The sequence below is a fragment of the Felis catus genome, chromosome A2 (assembly GCF_018350175.1).
Source record: "Felis catus isolate Fca126 chromosome A2, F.catus_Fca126_mat1.0, whole genome shotgun sequence".
NCBI classification, from domain to species: Eukaryota; Metazoa; Chordata; class Mammalia; order Carnivora; family Felidae; genus Felis; species Felis catus.
In genome coordinates this window covers 79,504,979-79,532,781 of record NC_058369.1, presented here as the reverse complement: position 1 = coordinate 79,532,781, position 27,803 = coordinate 79,504,979, and the positions used below count along the sequence as shown (strand labels likewise).

Here is a 27,803-nt window from a genome sequence, read left to right as displayed (position 1 = left end):
TTGGGTGGGAAATGTTCCAAACATTTTCACTAAGTGATAAAAAGCAGCTAGAAACCTATGCTTTGTTTTGGATCTTTCATCAACAGCTAAAGAAAACAACATTTTGAGAAAACTAGTAGAGCTAATGATAAAAGGGTTTCATAGTAACTTGAAAACATAAAATTTACAATGGAAAACTCTATTGCAGTCCAACGAAACTCCAAAATACTCAACATCAAAATCACAAGTGAGAACAATGCTAACTCGTCTGTTTGATCCCCAGCGCGGCTGCTGCAGGAACAGCCCACAGAGACCAAGAGTCAATCGGACCCATTGTTCAAGTCTGCTGAAGTAACAAGGAGTTAACTGTGGCTCCGAAACTGGTTTCATCATCCTGAAAACGTTCTGGCTCATAGTCTGTGAGTCAAAAACAATAAGCCAAAAACTCTAACAACCCAGCACTGCCTATCCAAGTTATTGACCAGATTTGGCACTCGGTGATTTTTTGGCCAATGCCAAAAATGGATTCTTACATCAAAGGACAAAGACTTGGGACCAGCGAACACAATCAAATCCTAAAGGTGAAACAAGACCTTGAGATACAATGGCAGCATTGTTGGAGTGAGTACATGGCATTTGGAAGCCGGATTCATTTCAGCTTGAGCCTGGTAAGTGCGTTTATAAATAAGTCTTACTCAGACCATAAAAACTGCCAAGAAGTGCCACCTTACATCCTTTTTGGAACAAGGCAGAACAGGCACATATGCCTACTAAGGTCAACAGAAATGTCCTGCCCAAAGACTAGACATGGAGTTTTGCCTTAACCCTTTGTTTCCCATCAGGTAACATCCTACGCCTTAATTAGATGACTAATGGTAAGAAAAACTGAGAGAAAAACCAAACTATTTGATCCATCTTTTCATTTCAGTATTCATTTATTATTGTCTCCAGAGACTAATGATACACAGAGAGCAACCCACTCTGGGTGCCTCAGCACTGCCCTGGCCCCAGCCTGCTATCAGTAACTGCTACACAATGCCTACAGACCCCTTCAGACAAGGGACATCTCCTTGCAAAAGAAAAACTAAAAGCCTCCCTAGTCTAGAGATAAATCAAAAAGTATATGGTTTTAAAATCAAACTACCATATAGTTAAAGAAGATTCCTGATCTAATTGAAAAATATACACCATCACTCTAGAAACATCCAGACCATGCCAATAAATATTGCTCAAAATGCTTTATATCAAGTACCTATTTTTAAAACTTTTATTAATGTTTATTTATCTTTGAGAGAGAGAGAGAGAGAGCGCAAGCAGGGGAGGGGCAAAGAGAGAGAGACAAAGAATCCAAAGCAGGCTCCAGGCTCTGAGCTGTCAGCACAGAGCCCGACGGGGGGCTCGAACCCACGGATGGTGAGATCATAACCTGAGCCAAAATCAGATGCTTAACTGACTGAGCCACCCAGCTCCCCTCAAATACCTATTTTAATGGGTTTCTGTGTTCTCTGGATTCTAAAGCTCCGGATGTTAATAAATAAAGGATGTTTACTTAAAAATCCTGCTTTATCACAGCAGTATACAAAAAAGGAACGAATACTTATTCTAGAGTAATAACTTTAAAAAAACAAAAAGCTTCCACCAGATAAACTCTGCCCTCTTCCTCTCGTCCAGTATTATTCTGATTGCCTTTGGTACAATTTGGGGGAGAGTCAGAGCTGCATTGCCCAAAAGGAAGCCATGTAGAGGGGGCAAAAAAACTCCACTATCCTCCGAGGATCACCAACAAATCAAAGTGATTAAAGACAAATTAACAGGAGGAAAGAAACTCGCTTATTTACACATTTAAAGCTCATGCACACAGGAAAACTCTATGATGAGCAACTCAAAGGATGGATGGAATGCAGGACTTAACAAACGGTGCTGGAAGGAAAAGGTTGGGAGCAGCTGTGAGAAGGGGATGAAGGTAAGTGCTGTAAGATAGGGCTGTCAGTAAGACTGGTACACAGAGAAGATTCTCCCACTCCTGGTGTGGGAAAGGGGAACACTTTTACAAGTGGAAACTTATATCCTGCTTTTAGATAGAAAGTAAGAGGGCAGAGAGAGCTGTCTGCAGTTCAAAACAATCTTTTTGCCAAAGTGGCATGTTTTGAGGTGGCAAACTTTGTTCCCCCTTCAGCATGTTTGGGGAATACCACCAAAAAAATAAATGAATAAAAGAATTTTTTTCTTTAATATTGATATTTTATGTACTTCAACTACAGGTAACAATGGAAATTCTTTAGTTTGCATTTTGGTATTGCCTTTCTTCATTTTACAGGGAGAGAAAGTGGCACAGTGCTTTAGGCTTTTAAAGGACTCAATCGGGCCCTGGAGGGTCATCGATCATTGTACTCACTTCACGCCTTTCAATATATTTACCAAAAAAAAACCCCAAACAAACCATAGTTTCATAACATTAATGAAAGTCACAATAACTATGAATTGTTATTGCAAAGGACAGATCCCAAGAACCAAACCATAAAGTAGAAATATTTCAACTTAAGAGACCACACCACAGTCAACTTCTAGTCAACCCTTTTAAACCAGGCAAACAACATTCTTTTCAAATCCCATAAAGAGGAGAGGAGTCTTCTGCCATTAAAGTAGCAGGATGTTACTCTGCCTGAACAAAGAAAAAAAAGTCATGTAGAAAGATGTGTTGGCTAACTACCTCCCTCTCGCTGGCAAGAGGCCACCTTCGGTTGGAAAAGCGTTTAACCAAAACATTCATTTACAAATGTCTTTATTGGCAACCACTTTAATGTTGTATACACCTCTAACTTAAGTAGAGAATAAATTCTAATGGAAAACAAAAGGCATAAATTTCTCAGAATTAGAATTAAAACACTACCACAGGAACATTTACATAAAAGAAAATGATCCCAGGAAAGAGAGGAAAAGGACTCTAACACCGAAAAAAGACATGTTCGAACACAAACTTACAACCTCATTATGGAAATACAAATTCACATTTAAGGCCGGGCGTCAAATCATCATGCTGCCCAGTCCTGAAAAGGGCAAACAGTCCTTGCCTCTTATTTCACAGTTCTGCCTAGTGGAGGAAGGCACTGAGTATCAGGCAGGTGCAAGTGAACACGGCCTGAAACACAAAGGCCTTCAGCTCGTAAAGAGCTTTTAGTTGAAGGGTCAGAGTTTATCATGCAAAACCAAGGCTTCCCCAACAGGGATGGGGGAGAGGGCGAGTGTCAATCAAACTAATTCACTTTTAGTGCTATTTTAGGCGGTCTTACTACTAAAAAATTTAGAAGTACGAATGCTGTTCCATCTGCTGTGGTGAATACAAAGGGGCTTTTCTTCACGTAAGAAAGGCTTACTGTTACCGTAAGAATTCCTCCATCTTTTAAAAAGGATAAACAAATGATAAAACCAAAAGAGGACATACAGAATCAAATAATTTCCCACATGTACTAAGTAGGTGTTTTAGTCCAGAACGGAGTCTGTGAAGTTGGTGACCTAGAATTCTGTTGAAGAGCAAAGAAGACAGGCAGGTGAGAGAAGCTTCCTACCCTCTTCACCGTGCCCTGGCAGGTCGTCCATTTGGTCACTGACATATGCTGATTTCTTATTCTCTCCTGTTGCTTCCCAGTATTATCTAAATCTTACTTTTACAGGGGCACCTGGGTGGCTCAGTCGGTTGAGTGTCTGACTTCGGCTCAGGTCAGGATCTCACAGTTCGTGAGTTCGAGCCCCGCATCGGGCTCTGTGCTGACAGCTCAGAGCCTGGAGCCTGTTTCAGATTTTGTGTCTCCCTCTCTCTGCCCCTTCCCCTCTCATGCTCTGTCTCTCAAAAATGAATAAACGTTAAAAAAAATTTTTTTTTATCTTAGTTTTACACAGAAAAACACTGCATGAGAAAAAGTACAAAAGGTATACCTCTATAGATGCACACAGTGCCTTGAAGAAGCCTTTAATAAGTAGAAGTATGATAGAATATAGAATCGAAAGGAATTTATAATCAGGATGTATATTTTTTTACAGTCAAGTAGTATTTTTACAATTAGGTGGGACATACCATGATGTCTTTGAGTATGGGCTCTGGCTGACTCCTTAGTCATGCAAGACAACTCCTAAAATTCCAATGATCTACGTCCCTGACCATCAACCACAAAAATAAGAATTTAATAAAAATATCTGTGTCATGGGACTGCAGTGAGGATGACACGGGATGTGCAGATGTACTTAGCAAAATGGGAGGCCTTCATAAATATTACGGCTTCACTACTACAGTTGTGGGCTCGTTACCCGCGTATGTCCAAAGTTAGAAGTTTGGGGTGAGAGCTTTTGTGGCTCTACCTGGAGGCCTAACAGTTCATGATACTGCTTCCATAGAAAATCAGGTCTGCACCATGGAGAATAAAAAAAAAAAAACCCCACAGGAAACAAACCCTGTCCCCCTTTTGCCAACAACCTATCTTGCAGCAGACTGAGATAGCACCTGAGCATTTCTTTTGCTTCCCCCCTTCTCCCATCTCACCTCCCAAGCACTGGCAGGATTATGTTTTCGGGGAGCTCTAGAAAATGCCAGGTGCATGCTGTTTTTAACGTGTAAAAATGTTCATACAGCTTACACGGAAAGAACTGCATACTAGGATTTCTCTTTAGGACAAGAAGCAGAACAGGAGGTCACCTTAAGGAATGGTGGACACGTATGGACTTTCACTCACTTGTACGTACTTTAATTTAGTCTTCGTTCTGATGATCACCTAGAAGGCTATAAGGCAAAGTTCTTACTGTGGTTTGGAGCCAAACAGTATTGTTTTTGATATTTTCTACTATAATCTCTCTACTTTGAATAATTATACAAAATGTAATAGAAATTTCACTCCAAAGAGTTCTTATTTGTGGATCGATCCATTAATAAAAATAGTAACAGCAACGGTAGGAGCAATATGTTCTAAGTGCTTATTAATACGTGACACTATTGTAAACATCTGACACATAATAATTTATTTACTCTTTGCAACACCACTGGGAGGTAAGTAAACACCTGCAGGGCCCCAGGGGACAGCTGAGGACACCCAAGCACACAAAGTGGAAGTGGTATATCTCATGACTGAAAAGCAGACAACAGCTCTTGCTTTTAACCAGCAGGCAGTACGTCCAGTGGCTGGTGTGGCTTCTTCTATGGGCAGGCCCGCTGCTTCATAGTGCCTGAAGCACCTGACCCCTCTATATGGAACGTACTAGAGGACAGCAAGGAGTAATTGTGAGTTTCTGCTTACCCACCTAAAAGATTCTTTTCCCCCAGAGAGCCATGAGACTCTTTCTCCTTTCCCAATCAGCATAATAGCCTGAAAAGAGGATACTGTGGACTACAGTATTCTCAGGATTCATTCACTCTTACCTGAAAGGAGTTTCATAATTAACCCAAGTACTTAGATGATATAACTTCCCCCCAAATAATCAGAATTTATCCCTCCCTCATCATTTATTCTAATCGGAGCCCTCACCATCTCTGCTCCAGGTATCTCCACACTTCTCTAGCCCATGGCCCACAGTGAAGTGGAGTCAAGTTTCAAAAACAGAAAACTGATCGCGTTACTGCCCTGCCTCCAGCCCTTTCGGGCTGCCCCATTTCCTAAGACTGCAGCACTTTGCTTGGGCTTGGGATCAGCCCCCTGTGAATTTATGCACCATGGTCCCCCCCCCCAAAAAAAAGTGAACATGAAGTTTGCATACAGCCACACCAGGAACACAATTTACGTAATGCCTTCAAATTCCAAACATAAGTAACAAAACTCAACCTTTAATTTCATAAAGGAATTAAAGATTTCTCTAGGCAAGTTCATACATATTTGCTGAAGGTAAGACATGTTTATTTTAACCAAAAACCATACATCGACATACAAATTACACGTCAAAAACTCCAAAAAGGAATTTAGGAACTTCAGAATGATAAACTTTCAGGGTGCTTGGGTGGCTCAGTCGGTTGAGCGTCTGACTTCTGCTCAGGTCATGATCTCACGGTTCATGGATTCGAGCCCCGCATAGGGCTCACTGCTGTCAGTGCAGAGCTCACTTCGGGTCTTCTGTCTCCCTTTCTCTCTGTCCTTTCCCTGCTTGCGCTCTCTCTCTAAAATAAATAAATCTTTAAGGAAAAAAATAAAAAAGAATGATAGACTTTCCCATAACTAAACATGTCATTTGATTTGAACTTGTGTTATTAGGACAGTCACTCTGCTAATGTCTTTGGAAAGTCAACTCACTAGCACTTTGTGTATGTATACACGAAAGTTTAAAGCTCTGTCCTTAACCACCCTCACATAAAGACAGAACTGCAGAAATACACCAGAAACCAAAACCTCTGCCTGCTGCCCACCTTCTCCCAAAAGACCGACAGGAGACAGACAGATCTGGTTATAAGGCATCCATCCTTCCTCTGGATTCCACCTAATCCCAAGTGTCTCAAAGGGACAGCAGGTGACACGAGTAGAGCAGGTCTCCTGTGAGATGAAGGGGATGGAAGGGGCCACAACCACAACCGGGGTTAGTGAACAGCCAAGGCAGAGGGATGCTGATGCAGGGGGCCAGATACTCTCGTATTTTCAGAACACGGAGGTAGGGATTTTTATGTGAAATATCCTGTTTCCAAGCACGGGGAGGTACACAAACACAGCCACATGTATGATCCAGGCCACATCCACCAGTTTGCACTCATGATAGCCAAAACCTGATTTATTAATTTAATAGCCAGGTGTTGGGCCACCTCTGCACCATACACTCTGCTAGGCATGGGGACAAACACCGAAGAAGTCTATGACCTCATCCAGGGGAGGATAAAAGCGCACAGACACAGTGCCATAAACACAGTGGTGAGCATGACAGAGCCAGGTAGAGGCCACCCAAGAGTGAGAGAAGGATCCCAAGTCAGCACAGAAAGAGTGCAAGAAGTCAGGGGAATCCCTGGCCCTGCACCCACCCCCATCCCAGCGCGGGGGGCGGAGGGGGGGGGCGCTCATCTGGGATGAGTGCCGGTAGCAATGAGCCCTGAGCCGAACAGAAAAGAAAAGGCAGAGAGAGAAATCATGCAAAGTGTGCGGCTGGGGAGCCCAGGCTGGAAGGTGCCCTTCTGGGTCCCAGACTCAGACAGGATGGGGGGCGGTGCACACTGGGCAGCAGGAGCACCTGAAATTCAGGGAAGAAGGACAGGTTGAACACAAGTGCCATAGCAGATAAAACCATGAGAATGGATGATGTATCAGTGTGGATAAAGCAGCAACTCTGACAGATGCGTTCAGAATTTTAATACTCTAGTAAAATTTTCTCCTTACTAAAGCAATATATGTTAGATGTTAAAAAAATGAAGTCATATACAAAGAAGAAAATATTGTATCACCCATAATCCTATACCAACTGCTATACATTTCCTCTCCATCTAGCAATGTCCAATGATGTTCTTCTCCCCAGTCTAGTTAATTTTCCTTTGATTCTAATTTTTCTCTTTTACTTAGACTTCTGCATTTTAGCACATCTACCATGAACCCTCCTCAAACCTTAGTGAAATGAAATGGAGCATAAAAAACTAAGTTAAGTCTCTGTTTAAAAAGCCAAATCTACCTTTCCACAATACACATTATTTATGCCAACCACTTCAGCCTTTTCACACAGCACAGGTCAGACAGACAGATTCTTTACTCTTTTTCATCATAGAACCCACACTCTAGGAGGGGCTTGGCTCTGCACATGGTTATGACCCTGCTTAACTGCTGCAGTGAACCAAAAGCTTAAACAGAAATTTTTCCAAAGATATAAAAATGACCACCAGGCACACGAAAATCTATTTAACATCATTAGTTACTGGAGAATGCAAATAAAGGTCACAAGACATTCCTTCACATCCATTAGGCTGGGTCATCCAAAATATGAAAAGCGTTATAAAGAATACAGAGAAACTGGAACGCTGTGTATTGCTGGTGGGAATGTAAAATGGTTTAGTCACTGTGAAAAACAGCTTGGCAGTTCCCCAAAAAGTTACAAAGGGAACTGCCCCATGACCCAGAAACTCCACTCCTAGGTATACAGCCCAAAGAACTGAAAACAGGTACTTAAATCTGAGTGCATGAATGTTCAGAGTAGCACTATTCACCGTAGCCAAAAAGGAGAACCAAGCTAAATGTGCATCAGTGGGTGAATAAACTGTGGTATGTATGTGCAATGGAATATTATTCAGCCATAAAAAGGAATGAAGTCTGACACACACTTCAACATGGAACCTGGAAGACATTATGCTAAGTGAAATAAGCCAGTCACAAAAAGACAAACACTGTCGGGCTTCACCTCTATCAGGTATCTGGAGCAGTCAAATTCATAAAGACCAAAGGCAGAATGGTGGTTGCCAGGGTCTGCAGAGAGAAGGGAATGAGTGAACTTTATGGTGTGTGAATGACAGCTCAATAAAATTATTCTGAGTAAGAAGCTGCTGGTTTAGAGCTATAGCGCCACATAAAACAATGAAATCAAAGCTGTACTGGGTCAAATGATACTTTCCCATATTTCCACCTTTGTAAGTTACCTAGAGATACCAGTTTACTTCTCTCCACCCTTTTCCAGAGGCAAAACAGCAAGGGGCAGGTCGGTGTGGGAGTCGCTGGCTTGCGTGTGCACCCTGGTGCTCCCTCAACTACTGAGAGGCACACACACGTTCGCTCGCTCATCTCTCCTGGGTCCTACGCCCCCACCCCACCCATAGTGGGCACACAGCTGCCCCACCATCTCTTCAATGGCCACAGACTTACCTCACTGCTTCTACTTATCAACTTTCTGTTTTTCTCCTCTGCTGTCAAGTTTCCTCTTCGTTCTGCTGGTAACTACTACGCTGCAGCTGGGGCGAACCTGAAATTGTGCCCTAACTACAATATGTCCCAAGTACAACCTCTGCCTTTTTGATTTCCCTTGGTTATTGACAAGTTTTATGAGCTCTGGTATTAGAAGAGGGGGTTAAAAAAAAAAACAAAAGGGAAAAAATGCTCTGAAGGCAAGGGAGGGAGAGGAAGAAGAAACTGTTTCAAGTCACCACAAAAAAAGAATCAAAAGCCCAAAGATTAGGGGACACTCTGTTCAGCCAGCCAAGTCAGAGGAAGAGTATTCTAACTGACTAAGGAATATAAAAGGCCGGGCTATAGGGTATGAGAGTCAAGAAGCTCAAAGAGGAGCAGCAAGTAACAGAAAAAGGGGGAGAAGTGAAAAAAGGCCCAGGAAAAGGCAAACGCTAAGGAAGCAAGTCCTCAGGGTCACAACAATTCCTCCCAGTGCCCACATCCCACATTCTAGTTACAGTGACAGAGCAGCAGAGGTGGAATATCACCAAGGCCCAGCAGGAGTCATGAAGAAAATTCTCAAGCAAGAGAGAGGCACACAAGGTATTTGAGAGTGTTTCCAATCACTAAAAACGTCATAGTCTGATGTTCCAGTTAGGACTACTCGTGTTACTGTGGGTAAGTCAAAGTCTTTATATTATCACTGTGATAACGCCTTACATTTATACAGTTCTTTACATTCTACAGAGTACATCTAATTTCAGCCTCACAATTATCCCAGGCAAATGAGCGTATCCACCTTCAATGTGCAAATGGCATGTCTTCTGACTTTACTAATCTCTCCACAACATAATACTGCGTGACTCCTCCTCTGACTGATGTCAAGAGAAACATACACAGAAAGTCCATATATTATGAAGAAATAGAGGAAAAACTGGAGTTAAAAGCAGGCGAAGCAAGTGAGAAATGAACATGGAGAATATAAGCAAAGAGATTATTCTCTAGAAAAGACATAGTATCTGCTATATACACAAAAGAATATGTGTAGCATATATATACAAGTTAAACCAGCACAATTAGAAAGCAAATAGTAGACCCATCACCCAATATAAGAACAATGAAGAAAAACAATGAAAGGAAGCAGAATAAGGCCAGAAGGAAAGGAAGAGTCGTGGGTTTTGTGTTCCATTTATTGATTGATTGATTAAGAAATCTTTTTTTTTTAATAATCTCTACACCTAAAGTGGGGCTTCAACTTACAACCCTGAGATCAAGAGTCGCATGCTCTGAGCCAGCCAGGCACCCGTTTTCCTTTTAAATGGGGCAAAACAGGAAAAATGCCAGTGAAAAGAGAAAGGCTGTGGTGAACTTCAACTGTGAACTTCACTGTGAAATGTGAACTTCAACATCCACTTCGGCAAAGTTAAAGTAATTGCATAAGGATCATTGCTGAGCCCTGGCCCATTCAGCCAGGTACTGTCCAATGTACTGATAATGATCTTGCAACAACTCTCTAAACTTGAAGAGTTGAAATCCTTATAGAAGTGGCATGGACCTGGGGGGCCTGGGGGGCCCAGTCGGTTAAGCGGCCGACTTCAGCTCGGGTCATGATCTCACGGTCCGGGAGTTCAAGCCCCGCATCGGGCTCCGTGCTGACAGCTCAGAGCCTGGAGCCTGTTTCAGATTCTGTGTCTCCCTCTCTCCGACCCTCCCCCATTCATGCTCTGTCTCTCTGTCTCAAAAATAAATAAACGTTAAAAAAAAAAATTTTTTTTAAAAAAAAAAAGAAGTGGCATGGACCCAAGTTCCATGCCGTGAATTTCAGCGTGGATTTTAAAAGCTGAGTGACACTTCCATTAAAACGGTGACATGCCGAAATTTGTAAAAGACATATTTTTCTTTTCCAAAGGAGGTGCCACCGAGCTCCTCTCACTGCCGCCTGTAAATTCTAACAGCCATCACCCCCAGAAAGAAAGCCAGAGGGGTTACTTCTTCAAAGACCACAAACCCCTGAGACTGAAAATGCCTTGAGATTTCTTTCTGGCAGGCTGCACTGTTGCACAGGTGGCCATTTTAGATTTATCAGAATTATTTTCAGCTGTCTGTCTCTCCCTCTCTCTCTGCTCCTCCCCTACTCATACTGCCCCCCCCCAATCAAAAATAAATAAACTTCAAAGAAAAAAAAAAAGAGTCTCAGGGCCCCTGGGTGTCTCAGTCAGTTGAGCATCCAACTTCGGGTCAGGTCATGATCTCACGGTTCGTGAGTTCAAGCCCCGCATTGGGCTCTGTGCTGACAGCTCAGAGCCTGGAGCCTGCTTCGGATTCTGTGTCTCGCTCTCTCTATGACCCTTCCCCACTTGCACTTCGTCCCTCTCTCTCAAATAAACATAATAATAAAAAAAAATTTTAAATAAGAGTCTCTCATGATTTTTGTTTCCTTCTCTCTTCCCCCCCCCCATGTTCCTGTTTTGTTTCTTAAATTCTACATATGAATGAATATGGTATTTGTCTTTCTCTGCATGACTTATCTCACTTAGCATAATACACTCTAGCTTCATTCACATCCTTGCAAATGGCAAGATTTCATTCTTTTTGATGGCTGAGTAATATTCTAGTGTGGGAGGTGTGTGTGTGTGTGTGTGTGTGTGTGTGTGTGTGTGTCCACAAGCACATGTGCACATCTTCTTTATCCATTTATCAGTTGATGGACATTTTCCATAGCTTGGCTATTGTTGATAATGCTGCTATAAACATTGGAGTGCACGTACCCCCTTAAATCTGTATTTTTGTAGCTTCTGGGTAAATACCTAATAGCACAATTGCTGGATTGGAAGGTAGTTCTATTTTTAACTTTCTGAGGTATCTCCATTCTGCTTTCCAAACTGGTTGTATCAGTTTGCATTCCCACCAACAGTGCAAGAAGGTTCTCCTTTCTCTGCATCCTCACCAAAACTTGTTGTTTCTTGTATTTGGTAACTTTAGCCATTCTGACAGGAGTGAGGTGGTACCTCGCTGTGGTTTTAATTTGTATTTCCCTGATGATGAGTGATGTTGAGCATCTTTTCACGTGTCTGTTAGCCATCTGAATGTCTTCTTTGGAAAACTGTCTATGCATGTGTTCTGCCCATTCCTTAACTGGATTATTTGTTTTCTGGGTACCGAATTTGATGATACTAACTAACCCTTTATCAGATGTGTCATTTGCAAATATCTTCTCCCATTCCATAGGCTGCCTTTTAGTTTTGTTGACTGTTCCCTTAGTTGTGCAGAAGCTTTGTATCTTGATGAAATCCCAATAATTCCTTTTTGCTTTTGTTTCCCTTGCTTCTGACAACGTATCTAGTAAGAAGTTGCTACTGTCAAGGTCAAAGAGGTTGTTGCCTGCATTCTCCTCAAGGATTTTGATGTTTATCCGTCTCACATTTAAGTCTTCCATCCGTTTTGGATTTATTTTTGTGAATGGTGTAAGAAAGTGGTCCAGTTTCATTCTTCTGCATGTTGCTGTCCAATCTTCCCAACATCGTCTGTGAAGAGACTGTCCTTTTTCCACTGGATATTCTTTCCTGTTTTGTCACAAATGAGTTGACCATATAGTTGTGGGTCCATTTCTGGGTTTTCTATTCTGTTCTGTTGATCTATGTGGCTGTTTCTGTGCCACTACCATACTGTTTTGATGACTACAGCTTTGTGGTATAGCTTGAAGTCCAGAATTGTGATGCTTCCAGCTTTGCTTTGCTTTTCCAGGATTGCTCTGGCTACTCAGGGTCTTTTGTGATTTATACAAATTGTAAGATTGTTTGTTCTAGCTCTGTGAAAAATGCTGGCAGTATTTTGATAGGGATTGTATTAAATGTGTAGACACTTTGAGTATTAGATATTTTAACAATGTTTGTTCTTCCAAAGCCATTAGTGTGGAATGTTTTTCCATTTCTTTGTGCCTTCCTCAATTTTTTTCATAAGCTTTCTATAGGTTTTAGTGTACAGATTTTTTACCTTTTCAGTTAGGTTTATTCCCAGGTGTCTAATGGTTTTTGGTGCAACTGTAAATGGGACCCATTCCTTTATTTCCTTTTCTGGTGCTTTATTATTGGTGTATAGAAATGCAACAAATTTCTGTACACTGATTTTATATACTGCAATTCTGCTGAATTCAGGTATTCTAGCAATTTTTTGGTGGAGCCTTTTGGGTTTTCTACATAGGGTATATCGTGTTGTCTGCAAATAGTGAAGATCTGACTTCTTCCTTGCCAATATGGATGCCTTTTTTTTTTTTTTAATGTCTATTCATTTATTATGAGAGAGAGGGAGACAGAATTCCAAGACAGAGAATCTCTGTGCTGTCTGCACAGAGCCCAACTCAGGGCTTGATCCCACAAACCAAGAGTTTACATCCTGAGCTAAAACCAAGAGTCAGATGCTTAACCAACTGAGCCACCCAGGCATGTCCTGATAGATGCATTTTCTTTCTTTTTGTTGTATGATTGCTGAGGCGCAGACTTCCAGTACTACGTTAAATAGTAATAGTGAGAGCAGACATCCTTGTTTTGTTCCTGACCATAGAGGAAAAGCTCTCAAATTTTCCCCACTGGGGATAATATTAGCTGTGGGTCTTTCATATATGGCCTTTATGATGTGGAGGTATGTTCCATCCATCCCTACTTTCTTGAGGATTTTTATCCAGAATGAATGCTGCATTTTTTTTTAAGTTTATTTCTTTTGTGAGAGAAAGTGAGGCAGAGAGAGACTCCCAAGCAGGCTCCAGGCCCCAAGCTGTCAGCACAGAACCCGACACAGGGCTCAAACCCACGAACTATAAGATCATGACCTGAGCTGAAGTCAGACACTTAACCAACCGAGTCAACCAGGTGCCCATTTTTTATTATTTTAGAGAGAGAAAGAGCACAAGCAGGGGAGAGAGGGGGAGGGAGAGGGAGAGGGAGGGAGGGACGGAGGGAGCGAGAGAGAGGGAGAGAGGGAGAGAGAGAGGGAGAGAGAGAGTGAGTGAGTCTTATGCAGGCTTCACATATGGCTCAGAGCTAGACACAGGGCTCAATCCCACAACTCTGGGATCATGACCTGAGTCAATATCAAGAGTCTAAGTCTCAGCCAACTGATCCACCCAGGCACCCCTCTTTTCTTTTATCAATGTGGTATATTATGTTAATTGATTTGCAAATGCTCAACCACCCCTGCAGCCCAGGAATAAATTCCATGATCATAGTGAATAATTATTTTAATGTACTGTTGGATGTTATTTGCTAATATCTTGAGAATTTTTGCCTCCATTTAACTCTTTTTTACTTTTTAAATTTTTTTAAATTGAGAGCAAATCAGGTTTCCCTTTATTTTTTTTGAAGTTTGAGAGACAGCGTGCGCACAAGCAAGTGGGGGAGGGGCAGAGAAAGAAAGAAGCCCAGGCAGGCAGAGCTCAATGTGGGGCTCGAACTCAGGAACCTCGAGATCATGACCTAAGTTGAAGTCAGATGCTTATTAACCAACTGAGCCACCCAAGTGCCCCAAACTCTTATTTTTTAAAAAGAGAAAAAACATCCAAATAGAAAAGCTGGCAAAGTAAAAAAAAAAAAACAAAAAAAAAACAAAAAAAAAAAACTAGAAATTTACAAATGAAACACTAGAAACACCTAATAAGTATAAAGGCTTGAAAGCTTAACCTCATTTATAATCAACTGCAAATTAAAACAATGACTTATCCATTCGTTTTAGCTGCACTGTTGAGAACTCACAAGAGTTTAATTACATGACTGTAAAAGCATAAATTGGCAAAAACCTTCCAAAGATCAGTTAGGAAATATGCATCAAAACATATATATGTTTTTTTAAGTTTATTTATTGGGCGGGGGCAAGAAAGAAAGAGAGCGAGGGATGGAGGGACAGAAAGGGGAGAGAGAATCCCAAGCAGGCTCCACACTGTCAGCACAGAGCAGATGCAGGGCTCAATCTCACAAATGTGAGATAGTGACCTGAGCCAAAATAAACAGTTTCCTACTTAACTGACTGAACCACCCAAGTGCCCCCAAAATATATTTTTAAGATCTACTAATTTGAAATCTATAAGCTCATGTTCCAGAAATTTTATGCTCATTAAATGTTCCTTACAGCATTAAATACAACAGAAAAAAGAAAAACCCTGCAAACATCATAAATGTCCAACAATGGGAAACATTAAATAAACTGTTCAATTTAATAAAATTTCATTAAATAATCATTCTCATAAAGAACTTTCAGGGAAAAAGGAACATGCTTTAGAATGTATTATTAACCTTAAGACTCCTAATGAAATGGTATGGTACATATATCAATTTTCCAATAAATATTTAAGAAGGCTACAAAGATCGGCACCAAAATCTGATCAATCCATAATTAGTGAAGCCAAGTGTTCTTTCCCTTTTGCTCTTTTCTGAAGGCAAAAATTTTGGCAATGAACACATATGACTTTTCGTATCTGGAATAATAACACACCACATACACACACCATTTGCTAAACTGACTGAAGAATTTCAGTAACACTAACTCTACAAAAAACCCTGGGCAACTCATGTGAGCTAGTAAGCTCTCTGGGCCTGCTTCTTCAGAGATAAACTCACAAGCTGAACTAGATGAGTGGCTTTCAACCTGTGAAATCATGCATGTAAAGTGCTTTAGTATCTGGCCCAGAATGAACACTTGATACATGTTAATGTTGTTTATTGCTATTAACCAAAGGCTCCCAGCAGTGGCAAACAGAACCTGCCAAGAAGCATAAGGATTCCAGACTCTCGACTCTCCTTTCAACCACTTGCCTTTTATGCTTTAAATACTGGACTGCTGGGAGCGCCTGGGTGGCTGAGGCAGTTGGGCGTCCGACTTAGGCTCAGGTCATGATCTCATGGTCTGTGGGTTCGGGCCCCGCGTAGAGCTCTGTGCTGACAGCTCGGAGCCTGGAGCCTGCTTCTCTCTCTGCCTCTCTCTCTGTCCCTTCCCTGCTCGTGCTCTGTCTCTCGCTCAAAAATAAACAAACATTAAAAAGAACTTTAAAAAATAAATAAATACTGGACTCCTGGACACGATTTGAAATAAAGAAAAAGTTCCACCATTTTAAAGTTCTAAAACCACTTAAGTAGATAATCTGTAAAGTCCCTTGGAGTATTATTATTCATTCTAAATCTTACATACACATCTGTATTCTCATCCCTTTGGCAAATCTGGAAATATTCTTGGTGAAGAAAATTCCAGCTTAAGTATCTTTGGCATGATTCTAATATACTGCAAAATAACTTTTTGTTAATTCTGAGGGTCTATGATAGTATTCCTCCTAATGCATATTCATATTAAAGATATCAGTTACTAAAAATTTTCTGAAATTGCTTCTTAGTTGACACCATGAAACTCCCAGCATTCACAAAATGGTGTATTAATGAAAAAGGTATCTTTCAGGTAATCTTAAAAGTGCGCCTCTTGACTTGAAGAGAAGAATCCTTTAAGCAGTGGAAACTACCTCTCAAATGACTGGAAAGGACTGGAAAGCGGCATTAACTTCTGTAGTCTGCCCGCTACTCCATGAAGACATACTCAAAGACTAGCTAAAGCACGGTACTCTATGCACTTGGACGACACTCCCTCCGTGTTAAGTCAGTGCTTCACAGCAAACCGGTACAAACAATTCTAAAAATCAGAGAAAGAAAGACCACCAGATTAACTACATTCCCTTCTAGCTTGACAATATTTTATTCCTTGACCTTATTCCAATTTTACAAATGAGATCAAAGATCAAGTAAATATCAGTGGTTTCCGTAAGCATCTTTCTAATCAGGATTCCTAGGATTCTAAATGAAAAAGGTGAATGACAAGATAAGGAGAAAATGGCTGCAACGACACAGGCGGTTCAAGGATAGGGCACCAGTCCTTCGAATGAGACTCTCCTAAATCCAGGATCCGTTACATCTACCTACAGGCACGTGTGGACATGTCGTCTTTGATTTCACCCCATTTTAGTTCCAGCCCACGAGCCCCCGTTTACTACTTCTGTGACCTTAGTTAAGTTAGGCAAGGTATGCTGCCTCTCAGGGTGTTTACCTCATCTGCAAGTTCAATACCTAGTCTACTGGGCAGTTCAGAGGCTTACATAAGAATGACAACCAGGAAAATGAGAAATATTATTGACACCCCCTCCCCTCCATTATACCTGAAAATTAGACTCTGGTTTGATTCTGTATTTTTCTTGACGGGAGGAAGAGCTGCCACAGTAATTCATAGTACAGGTGCAAATCCCCCAACAACCCTCAAAAGTAGTTCACAAATCCCAAGAAGTCCACACGATCCAAGCTATTTCCATAATGGTAACGAGATGCCATCTGCCCTTTTCCCTGTGCTGACATGTACTGACACGTGAATCAACGGTAACAGGGCAAGCACCTCACATTCACCGGCTCCAAACTGCAGCCGTCAGCAATCACTGCACTCTTCACTTAACTTGCACTTAAGATCATGCCCATCTCATTTAAGAGTGTTTTTCACCAAGGAGTAAAACATATTATTACATCTCAACCCTGAGCACACGTTCAGTCCAATGAAGCAGGAAGCAATTCTGCTGCATACATTTGTCTCAGGGAAAACACCTGTGGGAGTATGCTGGTTGCAAAGAAAAGTGGTCTCTTTTCCCGGGGGACACCTTTCTCACCCGGCTAACAGAGGAGCCATGGTTATTCAAACTGGGGAACCTGGCAGACACAGTCTTAAAAATTGATGAAATTGGGGCGCCTGGCTGGCTCAGTCGGTTAAGTGGCCGACTTCGGCTCAGGTCATGATCTCACAGCTCGTGACTTCGAGCCCCGCGTCGGACTCTGTGCTGACAGCTCAGAGCCTGGAGACTGTTTCAGATTCTGTGTCTCCCTCTCTCTCTGACCCTCTCCCGTTCATCCTCTGTCTCTCTCTGTCTCAAAAGTAAATAAACGTTAAAAAAAAATTTTTTTTTTAATTGATGAAATGAAGTTCCTGCTTTAATACAAATATATATATATATATATATATATATATATATATATATATATAAAAGAATCTAGCTTCAGGGAGCCTGGGTGGCCCAGTCAGTTGAGCGTTTGACTTGATTTTGGCTTTTGGCTCAGGTCATGATCTCACAATTCATGGGATGTAGTCCTGCATCGGGCTCTGTGCTGACAGTGCAGAGCTTGCTTGTAATTTTCTCTCTCCCTCTCTCTCTACCCCTTCCCTGCTTGCACATGTGCACACATCTGCACTGTATCAAAATAAATAAACTCTGAAAAACAACAGAGTCTAGATTTTATTAAGCCAGACATTAATGAGATTGACAAAAATGTAGAACAATGTAATTCTTCAAATATTTTATTTTTTTTTAATTTTTTCATTTAAATTTTTTTCATTTAAAAATATGCTCTTTTATGTTAATACTCAATGGTTTACTACTGTTCTTTTAACTTTCAAAATTTCTCAATTTTAATTTCTAACAGTATTAATCAATATAAACCACATTTTAAAAAGCTCTTTAGTCTCCTCAATAATTTTTAAGAGTCTAAGAGTCCTGAGAGTAAAACATTTAAGAATCACTGTCTACACAAGTATCAAGTTCCTTCATTCATGCTATTTGAATAATCAGAAATGTCACTCAGCACCTGAGCCTTTTATGTTCTTTCTGTCACATCCTTAATATCAAAGAACTTTACTAATCTTATTTTTAGTTTACCCTTCAGCTACCAATATGCTACCTTAATTAACCTTTTAATTTCTTTTTTAACTTTTTTTTTAAGACATGCTTCTCCCACCTCCTTTGAGAATGTGAGTAAAAGCTCTAACTCTCTAGAAAACAGAATTCAAGCATTACAGAATGCATGCAACTTCTGGGTCCAAGCACAGGGTCCTGCCGTCTGAGCCACTAAACACCAGTACAGAACCCTGGCACTGGAGGGCAGTGAGGAGTCGGTATTTCACACACCCAGTGTTCCATTACTGTACCCCCAAGACAGTCACAAATCAAATGATCACAAGCCAACTTATAAAACAGGAATTTACATTCATGAGTAAAATTCATGTTTTAAAACAAAACCTAGGCAATATTTTCAAATAAACCAGTCACATCTTTTTTTTCCTTTTTTTTTTTTTTCTTAATACAGAGAGTGCACGCATGCATGAGCTGGGGGGGGGGGGGGGCGGCGCAGAGGGAGAGAGAGAGAATCTTAAGCAGGCTCCACATTGAGTCCTGAGCCCAATGCAGTGCTTGATCCCACAACCCTGGTATCATGACCTGAGCCAAAATCAAGACACTCAACAGAGCCACCCAGGCACCCCCAAGGAGTCACATCTTAAAACTAAAATAAACACAAATCCAAGGGAGTAAAGATGAAATCTATCATATATTTAAAAACAACTTCATTTACTCAATATTTCAAAACTGACTGGAAGTCACAGTTAAGAAAACGTTATGTTCACAAAGCACCCTTTTACCCTTTAGAAATCTCTAAGTTCTGTGAAAATGTAACTCAATACTATTTTAAAATTCTATACATATTAATTGAAGACTCAAAACTGTTCACACTGCAAATGTCTTTTTCAACATAGCTAAGAGTTACAATCAAAATAGGATTATCTACTATTGAACATTATCACTCAGAATATAGAATATAGGGGTTTAAGTACAACAGCCTCCAGGTATTTATGGTTTCATGAACTTTTTTAAACATTCATTTGTAGTATTATTAAGGCTTAAAATTATCTTCTTCTCTCTTCTACATTCTTGAAATTTAACTTTTTTTTTTTTTTTTTTTTTGAGAGAGACAGAGAACAAGCAGGGGAGAGGCAGAGAGAAGGGAGAGACACAGAATCCGAAGCAGGGTCCGGGCTCTGAGCTGTCACCACAGAGCCTGATGCAGGGGCTCAAACTTGCAAACCATGAGATCATGACCTGAGCCGAAGTCAGACACTTAACCAACTGAGCCACCCAGAGGCACCTCTTCCACATTCTTAAATGCTTATTCAAGAAGCACATTAATGATTAACTTTAACAAGCTTTAGTTTTTACTGTCAACATCCGAAGCAGACTCCAGGCTCCAAACTGTCAGCACAGAGCCTGACACGGGGGCTCAAACTCGTGAACTGCGAGATCATGACCCGAGCCGAAGTCGGATGCTGAACGGACTGAGCCACCCAGGTGCCCCTCTTCCACATTCTTAAACACTTTTTCAAGAAACACATTAATGATTAACTTTAACAAACTTTAGTTTTTATTGTCAACATCCACCATTAAATTTAACCCAGGAAGAGGAAAAAATTACATAATCAGCTTTTTAAATTTTTTGCAAATACTCAAGTGGTTTTTTCCTAGTAATCCAGGTCATCAAATCTTTAAATAGTTACCATTTTTTAGTTACAGTGTTGTCCTTATGTTGGTTTTTGCTATATATTTAAGACAAGATTCAAAGAAGCAAAGCAACATCTATGCTTTAAAACACACACAAGGGACACCTGGGTGGCTCAGCTGGTTGAGCATTTGACTCTCCATTTCACCTCAGGTCTTGATCTCACTCATGGTCTTTGAGATTGAGCCCCCTCTCGGGCTGCACTGACAGTGGGAAGCCTGCTTGGGATTCCCTCTCCCTTTCCCTCTGCCCCTCCCCAACTTGCACTCTCTCCCCCTCTCTAATTTTTTTTTTAAATCTAAAACACCCACACGTATGAACACATAGTCCCTACACACTGCCACATCCACTCCCTCAAAAGACAGAGGGATGAAATGGAAGCTAACGTTCCTCGCTGGCTCAGCAACTCTCATCTTCAGTCCCTTAATGTGTCTACTGCAAAACTGCTACCAATTTAATCATGTGGAAGAGGGGAAAAGAGGAGCTGCATATGCAAAATGTTTACATTAAACAAACTTAAAGTTCATCAGTATAATTTCTTTAGAGAATTATTTTTTTCATCTTTTTTTTAATGTTTGTTTTTGAGACAGAGCACCAGCAGGGGAGAGGCAGACAGAAGGGGCAGAGAGGCTCTGTCAGCACAGAGCCTGATGCAGGGCTTGGAACCCATGAACCATGAGATCATGACCTGAGCCAGAGCCGAATGCTTAACCAACTGAGCCACCCAGGCACCCCATCATTTTCTTTTAATGTTTATTCATTTTCAGAGAGAGAGAGAGAGAGAGGGAGAGAGAGAGAGAGAGAGAGAGAACAAACATGAGTGGGGATGGACAGAAAGACAGGGAAAGAGAGAATCCCAACTAGGCTCCTTGCTGCCAGCACAGAGCCCATGTGGGGCTCAATCTCACAAACCTCAAGATCATGACCTGAGCCAAAATGAAGAGTCAGATGCCCAAACGAGCCATCCTCGTGCCCCTAGAGATTCTCATTTTATTTTTTTATTATTATTATTATTTTTGAGATTCTCATTTTAAAATGGGGACACCTAGCTGGCTCAGTCAGTATAGTATGCAACGCCTGATCTTGAGGTCATGAATTTGAGCCCAAGATGGGCACAGAGATTACTTTAAGAAAATTTAATTGAAAAAATAAAAAATACATTAATAATTACCTTGAGAATAAATTGCAAAACAAACTATAAGTTTTCAGAAAAGGAAACCAGTAAGCCCACTTCACAGTACTGAACTACAATAGGCAAACTAAATAGATCCTATAAGGGGACTCAAAAGCCAAAATAAAATCAGCCCTAATTTAATCATTTGGTCATCAGGTCATGATATCGCTGTTTGTGCGTTCAAGCCCCACATCAGGCTCACTGTTGTAAGCACGAAGGCTGCTTCAGATCCTCTGTGCCCCTCTCCCTCTCTCTGCCCCTTCCCCTCTGGCACTCTCTCTCAAAATTAATTAAAATTCTCTTTAAATAATAAAGTTATACTTATAAAGCTAATTTTGCATTCAAGTGACAAATCCCTATTTACCACCACAGCCAGACTGTGGCCCCCAAAGACCCTCCCATACAAAGCTCCTCCTCACAGCACAAAAACAGACACTCAGACCAATAGAACAGAGAACCCAGAAATGGACCCACAAATGTATGGCCAACTAATCTTTGACAAAGCAGGAAAGAATATCCAATGGAATAAAGACAGTCTCTTCAGCAAGTGGTGCTGGGAAAACTGGACAGCGACATGCAAAAGAATGAACGTGGACCACTTTCTTACACCAGACACAACATAAATGCAAAATGGATGAAAGACTTCAATGTAAGACAGGAAGCCATCAAAATCCTCAAGGAGAAAGCAGGCAAAAACCTCTTTGATCTTGGCCGCAGCAACTTCTTACTCAACACATCTCCGGAGGCAAGGGAAACAAACGCAAAAACGAACTACTGGGACCTCGTCAAATAAAAGCTTCTGCACAGTGAAGGAAACAATCAGCAAAACTAAAAGGCAACCGACAGAATGGAAGAAGATATTTGCAAATGACATATCAGGTAAAGGGTTAGTATCCAAAATCTATAAAGAACTTATCAAACTCAACACCTAAAAAACAAATAATCCAGTGAAAAAATGGGCGAAAGACATGAATAGACACTTCCCCAAGGAAGACATCCAGATGGCCAACACATGAAAAAATGCTCATCACTACTCATCATCAGGGAAATATAAATCAAAACCACAATGGGATGTCACCTCACACGTGTCAGAATGGCTAACATTAACAACTCAGGCAATAACAGGTGTGGGCGAGGATGCAGAGAAAGACGATCTCTTTTGCACCGTTGGTAGGAATGCAAACTGGTGCAGCCATTCTAGAAAACAGTATGGAGATTCCTCAAAAACTTAAAAATACAACTACCCTTCACCCAGGAATTGCACTACTAGGTATTTATCCAAAGGATACAGATGTGCTGTTTCGAAGGGGCACATGTGCCCCAATGTTTATAGCAGCTCTATCAACAATAACCAAAGTATGGAAAGAGCCCAAATGTCCATCGATGGATGAATGGATAAAGAAGATGTGGTGTATATATATATATACATACACACACACACACACACACACACACACATATATACATACATATATATGTATATATATATATATACACATACATACATACAATGGAGTAGTACTCAGCAATCAAAAAGAATGCAATCTTGCCATCTGCAACTACATGGATGGAATTAGAGGATATTATGCTAAGCAAAATTAGAGAAAGACAAATATCATATGACTTCACTCATATGAGGACTTTGAGATACAAAACAGATGAACATAAGGGAAGGGAAGCAAAAATAATGTAAAAACAGGGAGGAGGACAAAACATAAGAGACCCTTAAATATGGAGAACAAACAGCGTTAATGGAGGGGTAGTGGGAGAGAGGATGGGCTAAATGGGTAAGGGGCATTAAGGAATCTACTCCTGAAATCACTGTTGCACTATATGATAACTAAACTTGAATGTAAATTAAAAAAAATAAATAACAAACTAATAAAAAAAAAAAAAAACAAAGCTCTTCCTCAGAAATAAATTCTAGATAGACCCATATACTTATAAACAGAAGTAAAAGTTTGTACAGCAAGACCCATTCAGTGGAGAAAGAATGGTCTCATTGGTAAATGGTGATGGCACAAATGGAGACCGACAATCCAAAGAACTTAAGTTGGACTCCTACTTCCCACTACATACAAAAGTTAACTCCAAATGGATCAACGGCCTAAATATAAGAGCTAAAACCATAAACTCTTAGAAGAAAACATAGGAATAAAGATTCAGGACCTTGAGTCTGGCAATAGATTCCTAGATTATACAAACAGAAGCATGTGCAACAAAAGAAAAAATAGATCCATTGGACTATCAAAATTAAAAACCCTTTTGCATCAAAAGGCATTATCAAGAAAGCAAAAAATTGGGGCACTTGACTGGCTCAGTCAGTAGATCATACAACTCTTAATCTCAGAGTCATCAGTTCAAGTCCCACGTGGGGCATAGAGCCTAAATAAAATTTAAAAAAGAAGAAAGCAAAAGACAACCTACAGAAGAGAGAATACTAACAAATCATACATCCAATAAAGGTCTAGTACCTAAAATAAATAACAAGCACAACTCAATAACAACAACAACAAAAATGTCAATAGACATTTCTCCAAAGATCTACAAGTCACCAACAAGTACATGAAAAGATACTCCATGTCATTAATCATTTAGAGAATGCAAAAACCACAATGAGAGACCACTTCGAACCAAAAAGGATGGCTATAATTTAAAAAGGATGGCTCGGGACACCTAGGTGGTACTCAGCTGGTTAAGTGTCCCAACACTTGCTTTTGGCTCGGGTCATGATTGTGAGATCAAACCCTTCACTAGGCTCCGTGCTGGGCATGAAGCCTACTTAAGATTCTCTCTTTTCCTCTTCTTCCCCCACTTGCACATGCACACACACTCTCTCCCCCAATAAAAAAATAAGAAAAATAAGAAAAAGGATGGCTATAATTTAGAAAGAAAGGTAGGAAAGAAGGAGGAAGGAAGCAAGAAAGGAGAAACTAACAAATGTTAGCAAAGATGTGGAGAAACCCTTATACATTGCTGGAGGGAATATCAAGAAGTGGAACCTCTAGAGGAAAGAGTGGTGATAAACATAGAATTATAATACAACCACCTAGCAGTCCCCTCCCTAAGTATATAACCAAAAGAAGTGAAAACTGGTACTCAAATACACACATACACTCATTCATCCATCAGTGATGAATGGATAAACTATGGCATATACATGTAATGGAATATTATTTGGCCGTAAAATGGAATGAAATACTGATTCACGCTACAACTGGATGAACCTCAGACGCATTATATGAAATGAAAGCAGCCAGATACAAAAAGGTACATACTGCATGATTCCACTATATAAAATACTCAGAATAGGTCAATCCAAAGGGACAAAGTGCAGACTGGTAGTGGCTAGGAGCTGGCAGAAGGAGCAGTGGGGTATAAGTGTTTAAAGGGCACAGGTTTCTTTTTTCAGGAGATGAAACATTTTGGAACTGGTGGCTGCAACATTGTGAATATCCTAAGTGCCACTGAACTGTTCACTTTAGAATGGTTAATTTTATGTTGTGTGAATTTCACCTCAATTTTTTAAGTTTGTGTGGATATCTCATTTGCTAGTCTATACATCTCCACCTCAGCCAGGAGTGCTCTCCCCAGCTCGGTGTTCCCCTCTCAATACCTTAGGTCTCCCTGGTACACGGCCCAGATGCAGCTGGAGAGAAAACACTGGGTCAAAAATGATCTGTGAAAACAAACTTTAAGAACGTATATTTACATAAAGACTGAAACTGTATGCTGGGGGAAAAAAGCACTAGAGAAATGTATACACTAAAACTTCCTTAACAAAATCCAAACACAAATGGAAGGTGAGGCCTTCCGTGAACACAGACAGTGACCAACACTCAAGTCTGCATTACCACCACCAATGTTTGAAAATGTCAGGCAGCAACTTCCTCCTAAGTTTCAAACTTCAAACCACAAGGCAGAACAGCACAGAAATTTCTCTGCAACACCTACCCGTATTTCATGTTTGAGACACTGCAGGCAGTCTAGCACTTTCTCAAGAGCTGATTCTTAAAGCAAATAAGATTATAATACTGGCACTGTTCAGAAATGTTAGGAACAATAAAGTCTTTCTTCTCAATTACTTACTATGTAACTTACTCAGCACCAGAGTGTACAAGATACTACATAGTAACAAAGAACACAGGGGAACAGTGTTTGGTGCTTTAGAGTTATTTTAAGGATAAAGTGGGAATAGTACATTAATTTCTAAAAAGTGAAAAAAATATCTGTATTGTGTATATCATATATATATGTATGTGTGTATGTATGTGTGTATGTATGTATGTGTGTGTATGTATGTGTGTGTGTGTGTGTGTGTGTGTGTGTGTGTGTGTGTGTATCTTTAACACTATAGCAATGATCTGGGGACATATCACTCACACTTTTCCCTTAGCAGAGCCAAGCAAACCGGCTGAAAACTTCACCTACGGAAGCTTTTTTCAAGGTAAGAAATACCACCTCAAGTATGCACGGTACAAACAAATTTTTGGAAGGATTCAAACTGTCTTTCCTTAAAAGTACTCTGACCAAATGATTCATAACCGCAAAGTTAACAAACATGAAGCATGGATAAGTAAGGCTTGTACACCCTTTGACTAAGAAGGAATGCTACTGACATCTACAGGGTACGTCCAGCATGCCTGGGGTTTTCCATCTATTATCATTTAATGCCCAATAATCCTGTCATTCCTATTCAAAATCCGTGTATGCACACTGAAGTAGGTACATGATGAAGTTAACCGAAGCTGTTCATCAGTAATTATCATGGTGGTTTCATTCAACCAAGACTTTTATGATTCCCAGCTATAACCCCCCAAAAAGGTGCTCTCAACATCCCTACCTATATACTAATTTGATAAGCATGTAATTCAAGCCATCCAAGGCACTGATAAAAACATTTAGCAAAACAGGATCAAAGATGAAGTATTTCATCTCACCATTTAATGAACTCTTTGAAAGTAAAGTTAGTGATTAAATCATTAATACTTTCGGAGAGCAGCTGTTAAACTATCAAGGCGTGCAATTATATAAACTGCATTTCTCCAGCCCTTCAACAAAGTATCATGAGAGATTACCACATGCCTTGCTGAAATGAAGACCGGGTTTAGCTTAGGCGTGGCTTGTTTGGTCCTACTACAGTAGATTCTACACCATTCTGTCCACATGAATAAACCAAGAGCCAAAAATGTCAAGGCAAGTTCACACACCATCTCCGTGGGTGAGCTAAGACTGGAAACCAGGTCTTTTGACAAACAACTATTTTTTCTTTAAACTCAATTTTCAAAAAATGAATTCATGGCATTATTTAATGACATCATCTTTCCCAGTTCCTGAAGCCTTAAAAAACCAAGAGGCTATCCTTGACTCTTGTCTTCTCTCACACCCACCAGTAAATCCAATCAGCTCTCACTTCAAATTAAGTCCCCAATCTGACCATTCTCACCTCCTCCACTAAGACCACCTACTCACACCACGAGCACAACCCACCCAGACTAGCGGCTGCTGCAGCCTCCTGCCTGAGATCCTGCCACTCTACAATCCATTATCATACAATGGCCACAGTGACACTGTTGGTTTTTCTTTTTCAGTTCTGAAACAACAAACTTGTAGAAAAACACAATACAAAGACTTTCTTCCCCAAACCACCTGAGAGTCAGCTGCCAACCTGAGGCTCCAACATCCTCAAAAGCTAAAAACAAGGATGGTCTACAAACTACAACAAAATCATCAAGATCAGGAAATGAAGACTGCTACATTACTATGCTTTAATCCTCAAAGCCTGCTCCAGGCCACCCCTTACACATGGTGGGGACAGCATGGGCCCTGACTCTCCGTGCAGTCTACTCTCCCCTCTGGACACTCTCCCCACCCTGATCAAGCCCTAGCATCCCACACTAGGTGACCCCATCAGAAAGACCCTGTCTTCACCCTGCTTAGGCTCTGACTCTGGTGACATCCACCATGCCCTCCCAACATGGATCCTCTGTCCCAGGCCACCATCCCCATACCACGAGGGCCAACATGCTGCTTTGTGCCACAACAGCTCCACACACCCCTCCTCAAATGGTATGTGCCTACCTTGCTCTGTCCCACCTAATGGTTTCAGGACAGAACTGTTCAGAAAAAAGAAAGGGAGAGTGATCACTTCTCACTCTTTGGCTCAAAACCCTCCAATCGCTTTTTCATCTTTCCCAGAATAAAATCCAAACTCTTTCCCATGGTCCAACAGGTCCTATAAATCTTTCCCCTACCTCTCTACATCTATGCAGTAAAAAAAAAGCACTCTATATTTACTGGCCTTTATTCAAACATACTAAAAACTCTTTTTTGGGCATCTGAGTGGCTCAGTCAGTTAAGCATCTGACTTCAGCTCAGGTCATTCCTGGGTTCAAGCCCCACATCAGGCTCTGTGCTGACAGCTCAGAGCCTGGAGCCTGCTTCAGA

General features: G+C 40.8%; 1 protein-coding gene and 2 long non-coding RNA genes across 21 annotated transcripts in view; 1 reads left to right on the top strand and 2 right to left on the bottom strand.

Annotated features, from left to right (window-relative positions):
• The window catches only part of SRPK2 (SRSF protein kinase 2), a 256,095-nt gene that overhangs the window by 181,786 nt on the left and 46,506 nt on the right, over window positions 1-27,803 (bottom strand). The window lies entirely within an intron of this gene.
• LOC123383849 lies at window positions 92-27,803 on the top strand. Its single transcript, XR_006594132.1, has 3 exons — window positions 92-647; window positions 25,753-25,803; window positions 26,948-27,803. It is a non-coding gene; the product is annotated as an uncharacterized LOC123383849 (long non-coding RNA).
• Window positions 5,839-10,427, bottom strand: LOC123383850. The gene is made up of 2 exons (XR_006594133.1): window positions 8,775-10,427; window positions 5,839-8,381 (listed from the first exon to the last, which is right to left on the bottom strand). It is a non-coding gene; the product is annotated as an uncharacterized LOC123383850 (long non-coding RNA).